Source organism: Hippocampus bargibanti, linkage group LG18, assembly GCF_051943395.1.
Source record: "Hippocampus bargibanti isolate YZ-2025 linkage group LG18, ASM5194339v1, whole genome shotgun sequence".
Classification (NCBI taxonomy): Eukaryota; Metazoa; Chordata; class Actinopteri; order Syngnathiformes; family Syngnathidae; genus Hippocampus; species Hippocampus bargibanti.
Window position 1 is genome coordinate 12,489,449 of NC_142751.1, and position 12,823 is coordinate 12,502,271.

Here is a 12,823-nt window from a genome sequence, read left to right on the forward strand (position 1 = left end):
ATCACTTCAAATGACTTCTACTGAGCGTATTTTACAAAGATTCCACCGCATGTAGCTGTATTTTACCTTTTAAGACTCACGCTGAATATTCAGGAAGTCTTGTTTGTCGATTTGATGATGATGATACCCCGCCTCTTAAATGCACATGCATGCATTACATCCATTCCCATACATATCGTATGTAATGTACAGTTTAGTAGTATTGGAATTATATGTTTTTTTTTGTTCCTATTTCTTCAGTAAGCATGTTTGAAAAAGAGGAGTTGAAACTGTGGAAGAGGGGTACAATTAGAAACATTTTTTTTTAAATAGTTGGCCATACTTGACAATAAGGTTCAATGTTGTCTGCTATAATTGAGGCCTAGAACATTAACATTACCTTGCCAAATAACTTGAGAACTCACAAACAGTGACTTAATGTTTTACAAATATGTTATTTGCCAGTTAAACACACACACACACACTAGAAAAAAAAGCTCTTTTGTTTTTTTAGCCAACTTGCTGAGTAAACAAACAGTTAAAACTGCTGGGTCACAAAAATCGCACAAAAATGGAACTTGGGCCACTTTGACCTAAAATGAATTGTTTCATAAAATAAAAAATATATTTTAAAAAAAGAGTTGTACAAAACCACCCAGAAATTTAGACCAGTCGAAATTTTGACTTTGAAGTAATAATGAGGCCTGTGTTTGAGTCCTAATAATAATAATAATAATACATTTCATTTATAAGCGCCTTTCACATCTCTCAAAGTCACTTTACAGTCACAGGATACGTTTTTCTATGGGTGAGCGGCGACAGCCATACGCGCCAGCGTTCACTCAGCCCGGAAGTAACTGAAACAGATAGCAAGCTAGCTAGCTAATAGATAGCCAGCCACCTAGCGAGCTAGATAGCCAGCTCGATAGCTAACTAATACATAGCTAACTAATAGATTACTAATAATAATAATAATAATAATAATAATAATAATAATTCATTGCATTTAAGTGCATTTCAAAACTCTTGAGAACATAGCTAATAGATAGCTTGCTTGATAGCTAATAGATATATAGCTAACAGATAACTAGCTAGATAGCTATATAGCTAATAGATCTATAGCTAATGGATAGCTAGCGAGATAGCTATATTGCTAATAGATATATAACTAATGGATAGCTAGCTAGATAACCAGCTAGATAGCTCATAGATAGCTAATAGATTGCAAATAGATCGCAAAAACCTCGACTGTAGCGCCCTATAATGTGGTGTGCCTTATATTTGGAAAACTTTTGTAAATTTATGTATGATATTGGAATACCTTATTTATTCATTGAAGGTGCGGCTTATAGTCCAGTTTACCTTATCCATGGAAAAAGTTTGAAAATAAACCTTCCAGTGGGGGTGCGCCTTATACTCCGGGACGCCTTATACACTGGAAAATACGGTAAATAGAGCTATTTTCGACACAGGTGCTATAAAAGTGTCACTTTGGATTTGTAGGCAATTGAGTTACCTTTAGCCAAGCTTACATTTATTTTGACCCGGAATGTTATGTTTTTTTTTTTTTTTTTGCGTTAAAAAAAAAACAACAACAACAAAAATGCTTGCTAGCTTTTGTCTGGAATATGTGGTGAGAGCAGGCCGCGTCAATTCGGGTCCATCTTTGTGCATCCCGATGACTTCCTGAAACGAAATATTCAAAATGTCGAGTGAAAATGGATCCGCTGATGTGAAGTCTGTTTCTCTCTCAGATCCCGGCGGAGCAACCCGATCTCCCATCGGCGAGATGACCAAGTTCAGGGCCCGCACTGCGTCTCATCCTCCTCCTCCTGCCGCTACTGGACGTTGGGATCAATGGAATAGCGCCGGGATACGAAGAGGCGGCGGGGCGCGCCCACACACCCCACCCTAACCCACTCGCTGGCGGGGCCACGTGATTGGACGTCGTTGCCGAGGCTTTCATGCAAATTGATGAAGGTAATTTGAGCCGATTAAGTGCAATTTGATTTGCGTTAAGAGCCCTCCTTCTTCTGCTCCCCTCGCGCTAATCCCAAACGCTTTTGATTAATAGTTAGGGATGCGATGAAGTCATGTGATGGAGTGCACTTCAAAGGGCTTTGCGCGGCAGCTGGTTGTCGTTTGGCGGGAAAGGAAGCGTGGATTTCCTTTTTCCACTCACCAGTCACACATGCAATTTTTTTTAGGACAGCTCTCCTTGACTTTAATCCATCCCACAATGTCAACGTGAGCAAGGGTGAAAACGGACGGACGCTGGTGTTGTCGTTTCAGGGTCGCGTCGCAACGTATCTCGTTCAAAGTCAAAGTCAGCTTTATTGTCAAATATGCTAATATGCATGACATACAGCGCAGATTCGGACCCAGCGTGTAAGGCACTTATAATGACTTTAACAAACATAATAAACACGAAAACGCCAATCCAGGCGGGGTTTTCATTTCTGCAGCGTTATGTTTTTTGGGGCCAATTAACTCATTCGCTGCCATTCCCGAATTTATTCAGGAATTGAAGTGTGCGATGTTGGCCGCCATTCCCGAATTTGTTCGGGTTTTGGTTTTTTCTCACTTGGAGGCTGCCAAAAAAGTGCTGGTCAGACCTCTGGCAATGTTTTTCCCTTAGCGGTTTGTTAGAGCTTCACCTGAATCAATCAATATGAAAAAAATAAATATGCATTGCATTGCCCCCCCCCCCTGCCCGTCTCAGCACAATGGGGGACAGAGCTTTCAGCTGCTCTTCCCTCCTTCAAATCCCATCTCAAAAGCCACCTATTTAAAATGGCATTTTCTGTGTTGCTCTTTCTCTTGTTTCTATTTATAACTGCATTTTATTTATTGTATTCTATTTTGTGATTGTATTTTATTTATTATAGTACCTATGTGTGTCCCTGAGAGCTTTGAAAGGCGCTTAAAATATAATGTACTATTATTATTATTGTTATTATGATTATTTTGTACAGCTTCCTCAATTTCAAGCTCAGATAACTCAAGACCAATATAACTTAGGAATTAACAATTTTTTTTTCTGGTAAAAGAAGAAATTCTAAGGTTTCTTATGCTAAAATGAATGTGTATGTAGTCCTAAAACTCAATATTCTGTGGGTTCTGCATTTTGAGTGAAAATGACAAAAACCCTGGCACTGGAGTGGACACATTTTTGCACATCGTAGTAGCCTGTTGATGCGTATGCTCAGTTTGGTCGAGAACCCATTTTCGGTTGTAAACTGAACCATATAAAATTCAAGATTCGAGATGTTTGAAAACCGAGGTTTGATTGTTTATTTAGAAATAAAAAGATCGGGGGTTCTCCAATGACAAATAAATGACAAACTAGCATTAAATATCAATGTTAACAAACCGTCCGGTCAAATCGCTGCTCCATTCAACCAACTAATATCCCCGAAATCCCTATTGTCACTTCAACAATGCAGTTAGCCTAGCATGCTGAGCGTCCCCTTTTTTTTTGACACACGTGTCTAAAAGCCCCCACAAAAAGAATCGCCGTAGCGACTATTGTGTGAGCGTCTCGGTCGTGACATGCTGCCCGCAGTGTTCTGCATAAACTCCACTTTGCCCTTTCAGGCTCCATTAAAAAAAAAACAAAAATGGCGCACCCCATGCCTGGTGTCGAGCGCTATATGCCAGGAAGCATGTTACAAAAATACCAGTTGGGGGGCTTACAAAATGGGGGAGAAATCCCCCTTTAAATGTTGCCAATTCTTTGTGAGTGATTAGTGGAATTTTGTGTGTATGTGTGAGAGAAAGACCCCCCCCCCCCTCATGTTATCTCACGCGCACGCCAAGAAACGTTTGACTCTTTCCAGCCCGTGGATCATATTCCAAGCTCATTTTGGCCTACATTCTCCACCACCCCCTTGACCCCGCTTCCTCACTCTTGTTCTGATGTTAGCAGACCCCTTTTGGACCTCCTGCTGGACTTACATGGTCACTTTTTTTTTTTTTACTCCGCTTGCAAAAAAGACACCGCTGCGACGGACAATCTAAGTGGCAGCTGGTAGCGCACCCGTTTTGTTTTTTTAGAAAGCAGGAGGCCTGGTCCTTATCGAGGTCCAATCGCAGACACCTCCGCCCCTCCCGGCAGGAATGCACACGACCCTCTGTGGTCGTCGCAGAAGAAGAAGAAAAAAGAGGAGGAAATGAGTCGACATGCAGAGGAAGTTGAAATGGGGGGGGGGGGGGGGGGTTGGGAGTGAGGGGAAAGTGAATGGAGGTCGAGGGAGGAGCGTCGCATAGCAAAACAAACATGGCATTTGGCGGCTTGAACGCTCTTCCGACGGCAACGCTCTGCGGTCGTCGTTGGCTCCCCCCACACCTTCCCACGCCCCCTTTGTACTCTCGGCGTTTAGAAAAGGCGATGACAGCTGTCAGATAGCGCGCCGACAACCGTGGGACAACAACACAAAAGGTGTTAAAACACGTGCTCAATCTATGTCGCAAATGGATCGCCCGCTTTTTACACTAAAAAAAACGACAGGAAGTTGATCGTTTTCTGGTCCGTGAATCGCGCCAAGTTCGGCGCAAGTCCCAAAATGTCTGCTGGTCCAACGTCCCACTAGTCAAAGTCAGCTTTACTGTCAAATATGCTAATATGCATGACATACAGCACACATAGGACCCAGCGTGCAAGACACTTATAATGACTTTAACAAACATAATAAACACGAAAACGCCAATTTGCCGGGAGAGGGAGGCCCACTTGCTGGTAGGAATTGCATTATTAATAATTAATTATAATAATTAATTATTGCATAATTAAATGATACAACATGATACTAGAATGATACCGATTGATATTTGATGATACAGAATCATGTGAAATGATATTTGGTGATAAATATGGAATGATACTGACCGATACGGAATGATACGGACTAACTCTATAAGACTGAATAATACGGAATGTTGCCAAATGTTTGTGGAAAATGTTTAATATTAAGTACAAAACACACGAGTACTTTCCCGGTTTAAGCGGTTGGCGCCCTAACCCCCCCTCCCACCCCTTTAAACGCCACTGATTGACTGTGAAGTTTCCACACACACACTCCCGCCCGACCTCAATGTATGTTTGAGGTAATGCGGCACAGGATGTTAACGTATTAAATGTACCGCAATTATCGGAGGGGGGGGGGGGGGTGTGTGGACTATTCCCACAGAGTCTTTTTCCCATGGCGGAAATATTTACTTTTGTTTTTTTTTAAACGTGCTTTTATTTATTTTCACGGCCTTTGTTCTTCTTCATCTCAATGTGGAATTCCAACGCGCCGGCTGCTAGCTTGCGGTTGCAAATAACGTTGTCTGTCAGGTGTCGATTAGGGTTCAGGGGTTCATCCGCAGTTCACTCGCGAGCATTCCGCGCAATCTTGACATTTTTATTCGCCCTTGTGCGCCTTTCGTTGCGCTTCTTTTTCGTTATCTCTCCATTCCGCCTCCTCCGAGCTATCATTTCTTCACCCGTGACACATTTGACAACGTCCTTTTTTTTCCCCCAGAAGTGATGTAGTGAAACAAACTGTCCTTTCCACTCGCCCAACTTGTCACCAACAAGGCTCTTCCGCATGGAAATTTTGGTGGGATTTTCAGACCCAAAGTCATGCTCTTCAATTACTGGAGAACCACATCCAAATTTAGAGTCGTCTGTCGTGTTGTACCACATTAAGCCGGGCAGTACAGAAGCTTCCCGGAAGAGTTACAGCATAATTAAGAACAAGAAGAAGACACCCGTTACTGTAATAACACAGTGCGGGAGAACGTTTTGCCGTTTTAAATATCCGTTATTTCCGAGGAGCAGACGGAATATGCTTCGCGAATATCGTCGTTTGGATCATGCTAATCAACGTGAGCCGTTTTATAGCATTAGCATGATTTTTGCTTCTGAATATATATACAGTAAAGTCTCGTTATATCGATATCGGATATATCGATAGTCCCGGTTATATCGATACTATTTCTATGCACGCACGGAGAAAATTACATGCAAACAGGGTCGGATATATCGATAGTCCCGGTTATATCGATACTATTTCTATGCACGCACGGAGAAAATTACATGCAAACAGGGTCGGATATATCGATAGTCCCGGTTATATCGATATTTTTTCCGACTCCCTTGAATATCGATATAATGAGACTTTACTGTATATGTTGCTCACGCACACTCCGGACAATAGACCCAAGTTTTAGATTTTTGATTTACGTAAATATTTAATTTCCACCAAAAGTTAAAGACCCCCCCCCCCCCAATTAAAAAAAATCTGCCACAATTTGTGCAGCACGAACACAATGACTTTTACTTCTTAACTCAAATGGAAGTTTACATTTTAAATGAGACTAATGAATGCCTATAAAAATATCATGACCAATTTTACGAGCCAAAGTAGGAGTTAAATTATTCAAGTAAAGAAAAATGATGGATTTTTTCAAAAAGAATCAGCTTTGCAGTTTTGATGATTTTTTTTTTTTTTTTTGGGGGGGGGGGCGATCGCGTGCCTGTTGCCTTAGTTTCTCCACTCGTACCGTTACTTCAGGGGTGTCAAAGTCATTTTTTTGCCGCGGGCCACATTGTAGTTATGGTTTCCTCTCGAGGGCCGTTATGAATTTGGGGAAGCCATTAGAATGTTTAAATCCCTTCAAATATTACATATAGAGCACACAGCAAATTAATGAATAACTCGTTTTCAAATTTGAAGTCAAGAATAATGACTTTTATTGTGGTTACCATCCAAAAATATGAAATTTTGTCTCAGATTTTAGCAATCATCATGGAATTTAACAAGTTTGATTTGATTTCGCGGGCCGAAAAAAATGATGTGGCGGGCCGGATTTGGCCCGCGGGCCTTGACTTTGACACCTGTGCGTTACTTAAAAGTCAAGCTCTAAATTTCCATATCGAGACATTTTTGATAGAATCCCAATTCGAATGTTTTCTCCACGCATATGAAAAATCCCCATTTCGGCACAAAAACAGAACATTGGTCTGCTTGCATCTGTTTGTTGGATCAGAGCGGCAAAGGCCAACTTATTGCAAGCACATGTGACTTTGTGCGTGTGTACATGGCCGCAACCTATGTCGCCCCCGCCCTCCCCCCACCCTTCTTTAAGATGGATCCTCAGCATCATTAATGCAAGCCCACGGCGTGCGCATGTCTACACAAGTTTGCACGGGACGCAGACATCTGGCTCCTTCCGATTTTCCCTTGCCGCAAACTTGCTTTTTTTTTTCCCCTGGTGTACTCGGTAGTTTGCACTTTTGGGAGCGAGAGAGGATGTGATGCTGCGGTTGCCGCGACGATGAACTTCAAAGAGGTTGGGGGGAGGGCGAGAGGCTTCAGTCATGAGGGCAGAACTTGGTCAATGGCGGGGATTTGTCGCCTAATAGCTCCTCTGGGGCGACTTAAGTTCTAATTTCAGAGGTGCTGAAAGTAGGATTTTATGGAGTATGCGCGCTCACATGCTTTTTTCATTACGCGGCGTCTAATTGCGGTGATAATGGAGAAAAGGCCGGGGAGTGTGACTTTAAAGATGAGCGTATGTCGCAAAGCAGCCTTTAATCTCTTAAACTACCGTATTTTTTTTTTTTAATAGTTATCGTAGTCTGTAATGTGTCTTTACATCGTTACATATCATTCAAGTATTTTACATTTTCACCAATATTGCCAAATTTTAACCAGTAACATTTTTCTCTAGGGATATCATATTGTTCAGTATCATTTCTGTATCACTGTATACTTAGTATCACTGTATTTTTCCACCCAACATATTAGACATTTTCCACAAATAATGTTAAGCAGATTCCTTACTTACAGACAGTGTATTGTCGGTGTTCAAATACCTGACATGTTTCGGCGACTACTTCCGCCTTCGTCAGAGTGTCACGGATGTTGCTGTGACGCGCCATTTTCAGCTGGTGTTGCTATGAGGGCGTGACCTACCTGTCAGCTTAACATTAGTTATCAAGTAGACAGGATGAATTTAGTACAACGATTTTCCACAAATATTTGGCCACATTCAATATTATTCAGTCTCATATAGTTAGTCCACATCATTCTGTATCCTTCAGTATCATACCATTTTTATCACCAAATATCATTCCATACGATTTGGTATCATTCCTTTATATTTCAGTATCATTCTAGTAACATTATGTGTCATTTAATTCTGCAATTCCCACTGGTAACATTATTATTATTATTATTATTATTATTATTTTTATTATTGGTGTTATTATTATTCATGTTTATTTTTATTTTTGTATTTGTATTTTTTTGCATTGGATTAGCCTTTATTAGTCTCGCACTGGAGAAATTTACATTTCACAGCAGCAAAGTGATGAACGTAAGAGGAAAGGAAAGGAAGAAGTAGAAAAACAAAATAGAGGAGCTGCTGTGAAGGCAGCCACTCTCGCGGCGCAATCTTGAAGTCAAAACAACAACAACAACAACAATAACACATAATGTGCCACTACACAAAAACAGTCATTCAATCTGAAGCAGTTTTTCTGCACCCTCTTTGTTGTATGAAGCAGTTCTAGATGAAAGTGGAGAATATCAAAGCATTCTTTTTGCCAGTGGATCAGGGACGTCATGGTGAAATGTGCACGTCTGGTGCAAGCTAAATGTTGAAAACAAACGCAAAAGAGACTGTCTTACATCGCCTGTCCCACGTAAATCAACTTCAATTCTAAGCTGGGACATGGCGGGCTCCTCAAGTATGCATCCATCCAGCCATAAATCATTTCACATCAATCCATATCTTTCATACCATTCCAAATCAGGTTTCCAAATATGTTTTTTTTTGTTTGTTGTACTGATAGAAGGATTTTATATGCACATCCTTAAACATCCAATGTTACCTATTTTCTACTCATTTGGTGAACGAATAAATTAGCACTGAGCAGTATTTATAGGGTCCACTTGCGCTTAGTTCAATGAAATCCTGATATCAGACTGAAATAAGAATGGTTGAGTATACACTACAAATATGTAAGGTTATAAGGTTATAAAGGTTATAAACTACACACACACACACACACCCGCACACACACACACACCCCCACACACACACACACATATAACTATCGATATACAGTAAAGTCTCGTTATATCGATATCGGATATATCGATAGTCCCGGTTATATCGATACTATTTCTATGCACGCACGGAGAAAATTACATGCAAACAGGGTCGGATATATCGATAGTCCCGGTTATATCGATATTTTTTCCGACTCCCTTGAATATCGATATAACGAGACTTTACTGTATCTCGTAACAACTTAGACGAAACTAGACAAGTACAAACGAGTAGAAAATAAGTAACATTGGATGTTTAAAGATGTGCATATGAAATCGTTCTATCACATACAATGATAAAATGGCGCCTTTCCAATGGCTGCCGACCAGTCCAGGGTGGCCCCGGCCTCCCGCCATCAAATCAAGTCGGGTTTAGCTGCAATCCAAACGGACGCAGAGACAAATAAAAAGCTGCATACTTCCATTCCAACAATTGCAATTTGTTTAGCGTCTGTGATGATGTCACCGCATGGGGTCTGTGTGTGTGTGTGTGTGTGTGGGTGTTTGTGGGGGTGGGGGAGGGGACGGCCTGCCACACAAGTAAATCTTGTCCATGTTAATATTGACGTTCCCCTCCACTTAGATTTAATGGTCACTTTCTGGAAGCTTATTCAGCACAGAAGGAGGGAAAACCCGAGAGCGTAAAAGTCAAATCATTGGAATGGAGCTAATGAGATGCACTAAGTTGAGAGCGTGAACGTTTGTTTTGCCCGTTTGACCGACGAGTGATTGAGTTTTCTAGACGAGGACGCAAGTTACCGTCGTCAGCGGCGAGCAAAAAAGTGCACCTTTTAAAGGCTTGCGGTCCAACTGGTTATAGAATCCTGGTGCTTGTCAAAGTCACTCCTCCGCTTCCTGTTTATCTTTTTCCTGCATCTTGTCCACTTCCTCCTGCCATTTCTTCATGACGCCGTGCCTCTTTTGTTACCTCACGTAGCAAAAGCTCGTCTAATCGGCCCGACTTGAAATCAATCTCATGCAATTATTCACGGGAAATGTTTGCCTTGGCTGCCAACCAACACCAACCTCTGAAATTGGAAGGGCCTGTTACAGGGGTGTGTTTGTTGCCGCTGCAGATGTGCCGCCTAATCGCAGACGCCATCATGCAGAAACTATTCTTTTTACAACCATTTCAAAGCATCTGCAAACGAGTGTCACAGGGAGGTTAAGTCAACTCTGAAATGCGGGTTGCATGCCAGAATGGAATGAAAATGGCCGATGACGACTTTTGACGAGTCGGGAACGATCCGCCGACATTGATCGGCACCTCCTGCGTAGCCTAGAATTGAATTTCCCAAAATATAAAATAAACTGACTCGATCCAACTGGCACGGAAATCAATTTTTGCAAGCGTCGTTTTTTTTTGTCTCTCGCCGCTCCCTCACATTTTACTTCATTTCATGTTCTTGCACGATTCCTTCCGCGTGTATTGTTCCTGTAGTTCCCCCGAAGGCAGACAAGTGTGCTAACGTGTCTTTCTTCTGAGGCTTTCTGGGAAGCGATTGATTTTCGCCAATTGTAGAAACTAATTAGGCATTTGGTCATAAACTTGGAAAAGAATGTGGACGGTTTCATGTTCCCGATAGAGAACCACAAGGTAAACGGAAACGTTATAGCCCCACCGAGCACGCCGCTCATATATTTGATGTCTATCAAGAGCCAGGGCAGTAAATCAAGTTGTAATTAATTTACTCTTTTGTTCGTAAAAGGGCAAATTACTTTGGGTGCAATGGGGTCACCTGCGACCAAAGGTAATTAAATATAAAGTAATATATTCTGTATAAAATAATGTTAACATAACATATACAGTGAGACCTCAACTTACAAACTTTTCGTCTTACAAACATCAAATTTATGCAAATTAAACCTTATAATAAGCACTATTTTCATAATACACACCCACTACGGCTGGCGGAGTGATCTTTGGCGGAAGCACATGACCGAACAGCACCAGAGGTTAAGTTACCAACAGTCCTTATGGACGGTGACTCTCCTTCCATAAGCCATCAACGGCCATCAAAAGGGTAAATAAAACTTTATTTGACAGCACCGTTTATTTCTTTAATTACAGTCCTCATGTAATGCGCCTCTCTTTCCAAACAGCAATTCCCTTTGATCTTCGACCTCCAACGCCATTCCATCAAGCCATAAATGACCATCACAAATGTAAATAAAGTGACTTTCTGATACAATGCAGTGTATTTCTTTCATTACAATACAATAGCATATTTATTATACATAGAATGAGGTATGTTGTGTGTAGTTTTAAGGCTTATTTAGTTGAAAAGTATATTTTATGGAAAGCCGGGAACGGATTATTCCCATTTTAATGGTTTCCTATGGGAATTTTTTTTTTCGAGATACACACTTTTCGCCATACACACTCTGTCTGGGAACCAATTAAGTTCGTAAGTTGAGGTCTCACTGTATATCTATAAAATATATATAAAATAATGAAAAAATGCTCTACGTTGTAATTTCAATTCCCTAATAAGTTAGTGAATGAGTTGAGCGCTTCTCGATCCGCTGTGCAAAGGTTTTTGGCTGACTTTCACTCTTTCTCATGAATAAAACCAGCCGATTCGATTTTCAGAAGGAACTGAGGAAATTCTTCAATTTCCTGTTTGGATTGAAATATGTTCTGCGCTCCAGCATATTTACATCATCATATACTTCTCTTGTCTATGTTGGTGGATGTGACGTCATCATTTGGTGTCATTATTCCCTTTAAACTAGGATAGGTGGATTTTATTTTATTTTATTTTACCATTAGCAATAGTTAGCACATTAGCCTCACAGTGCAGAGGTGCAAGGTTCGATTCCTGTATGTTTTCTCCGGGTCCTCCATTTCCCTTCCCACATTCCAAAAACATGCATGACAGACTGATTGAACACTTGAAATTGTCCTTAAAATGATCGTTTGTCTACAGTATATCACGTGTGTCAAAGTCAAGGCCCGGGGGCCAAATCTGGCCCGTCACATCATTTTATTCGACGCGTGAAAGCAAATCAAGCATGTCAAGTGCTATGATGATTGCTATAGTCCCAACCAAAATTTCAAATTACCCTATGTAAAACACAATCACAGTCAATATACTTGACTTAAAGGACAACCGACATCTTCGGACAAGTTGTGTACATAATTTGTAAAATGGCTTCAAATAACTTCTACTGATCGTATTTTACAAAGATTCCACCGCATATAGCTATATTTTACCTTTTAAGACTCGCACTGAATATTCCGGAAGTCTTGTTTTTGAGTTAGTGACGAGTCCTCACGTTACGTCACTGAAGGAACGCCCCTGACCGAAAATAGGACACATTGTAACAGTCCTTCCATTAAGTCAATGCATTTTGCTGTACTTGTTTGCTCTGAAAATTTCGTGTTGCACCAAAAAGAGGCAGAAAATGGCGACAAAGCTCCGTATAAGGAATTAATCAGCCCGTTTCCACAGGCTGAGTAATTCCTTACACGGAGCTTTATCGCCCTCTTCTGCCTCTTTTTTAGTGCTACATTTACCCCCGTATTGCCTCAAAATGGCACGGAATAAATTCTTTAATCGATTGCAAACATGTATGCTTTCCTCTTCAGAACTATTTGAATAATATTCATAACTGGATGAGTGACAACAAAGCATATTCTCCAAATCTGAAGCCATTGTTTTGATTTACCAGCAAGGCAAGACGTCCTTCTCCTCCACTTCCAGGTTCATTTTTTTTGCAGATTTTGGACACTTTAA

General features: G+C 40.9%; 1 pseudogene across 1 annotated transcript in view; it reads left to right on the forward strand.

Moving 5' to 3' along the window:
- Positions 1-12,823, forward strand: part of LOC148884696 (uncharacterized) — a 234,484-nt pseudogene that overhangs the window by 3,505 nt on the left and 218,156 nt on the right. Inside the window, exon 3 of the transcript XR_016118338.1 lies at positions 1,734-1,959. The product of XR_016118338.1 is annotated as an uncharacterized LOC148884696 (transcript). The remainder of the gene's footprint in view (positions 1-1,733; positions 1,960-12,823) is intronic.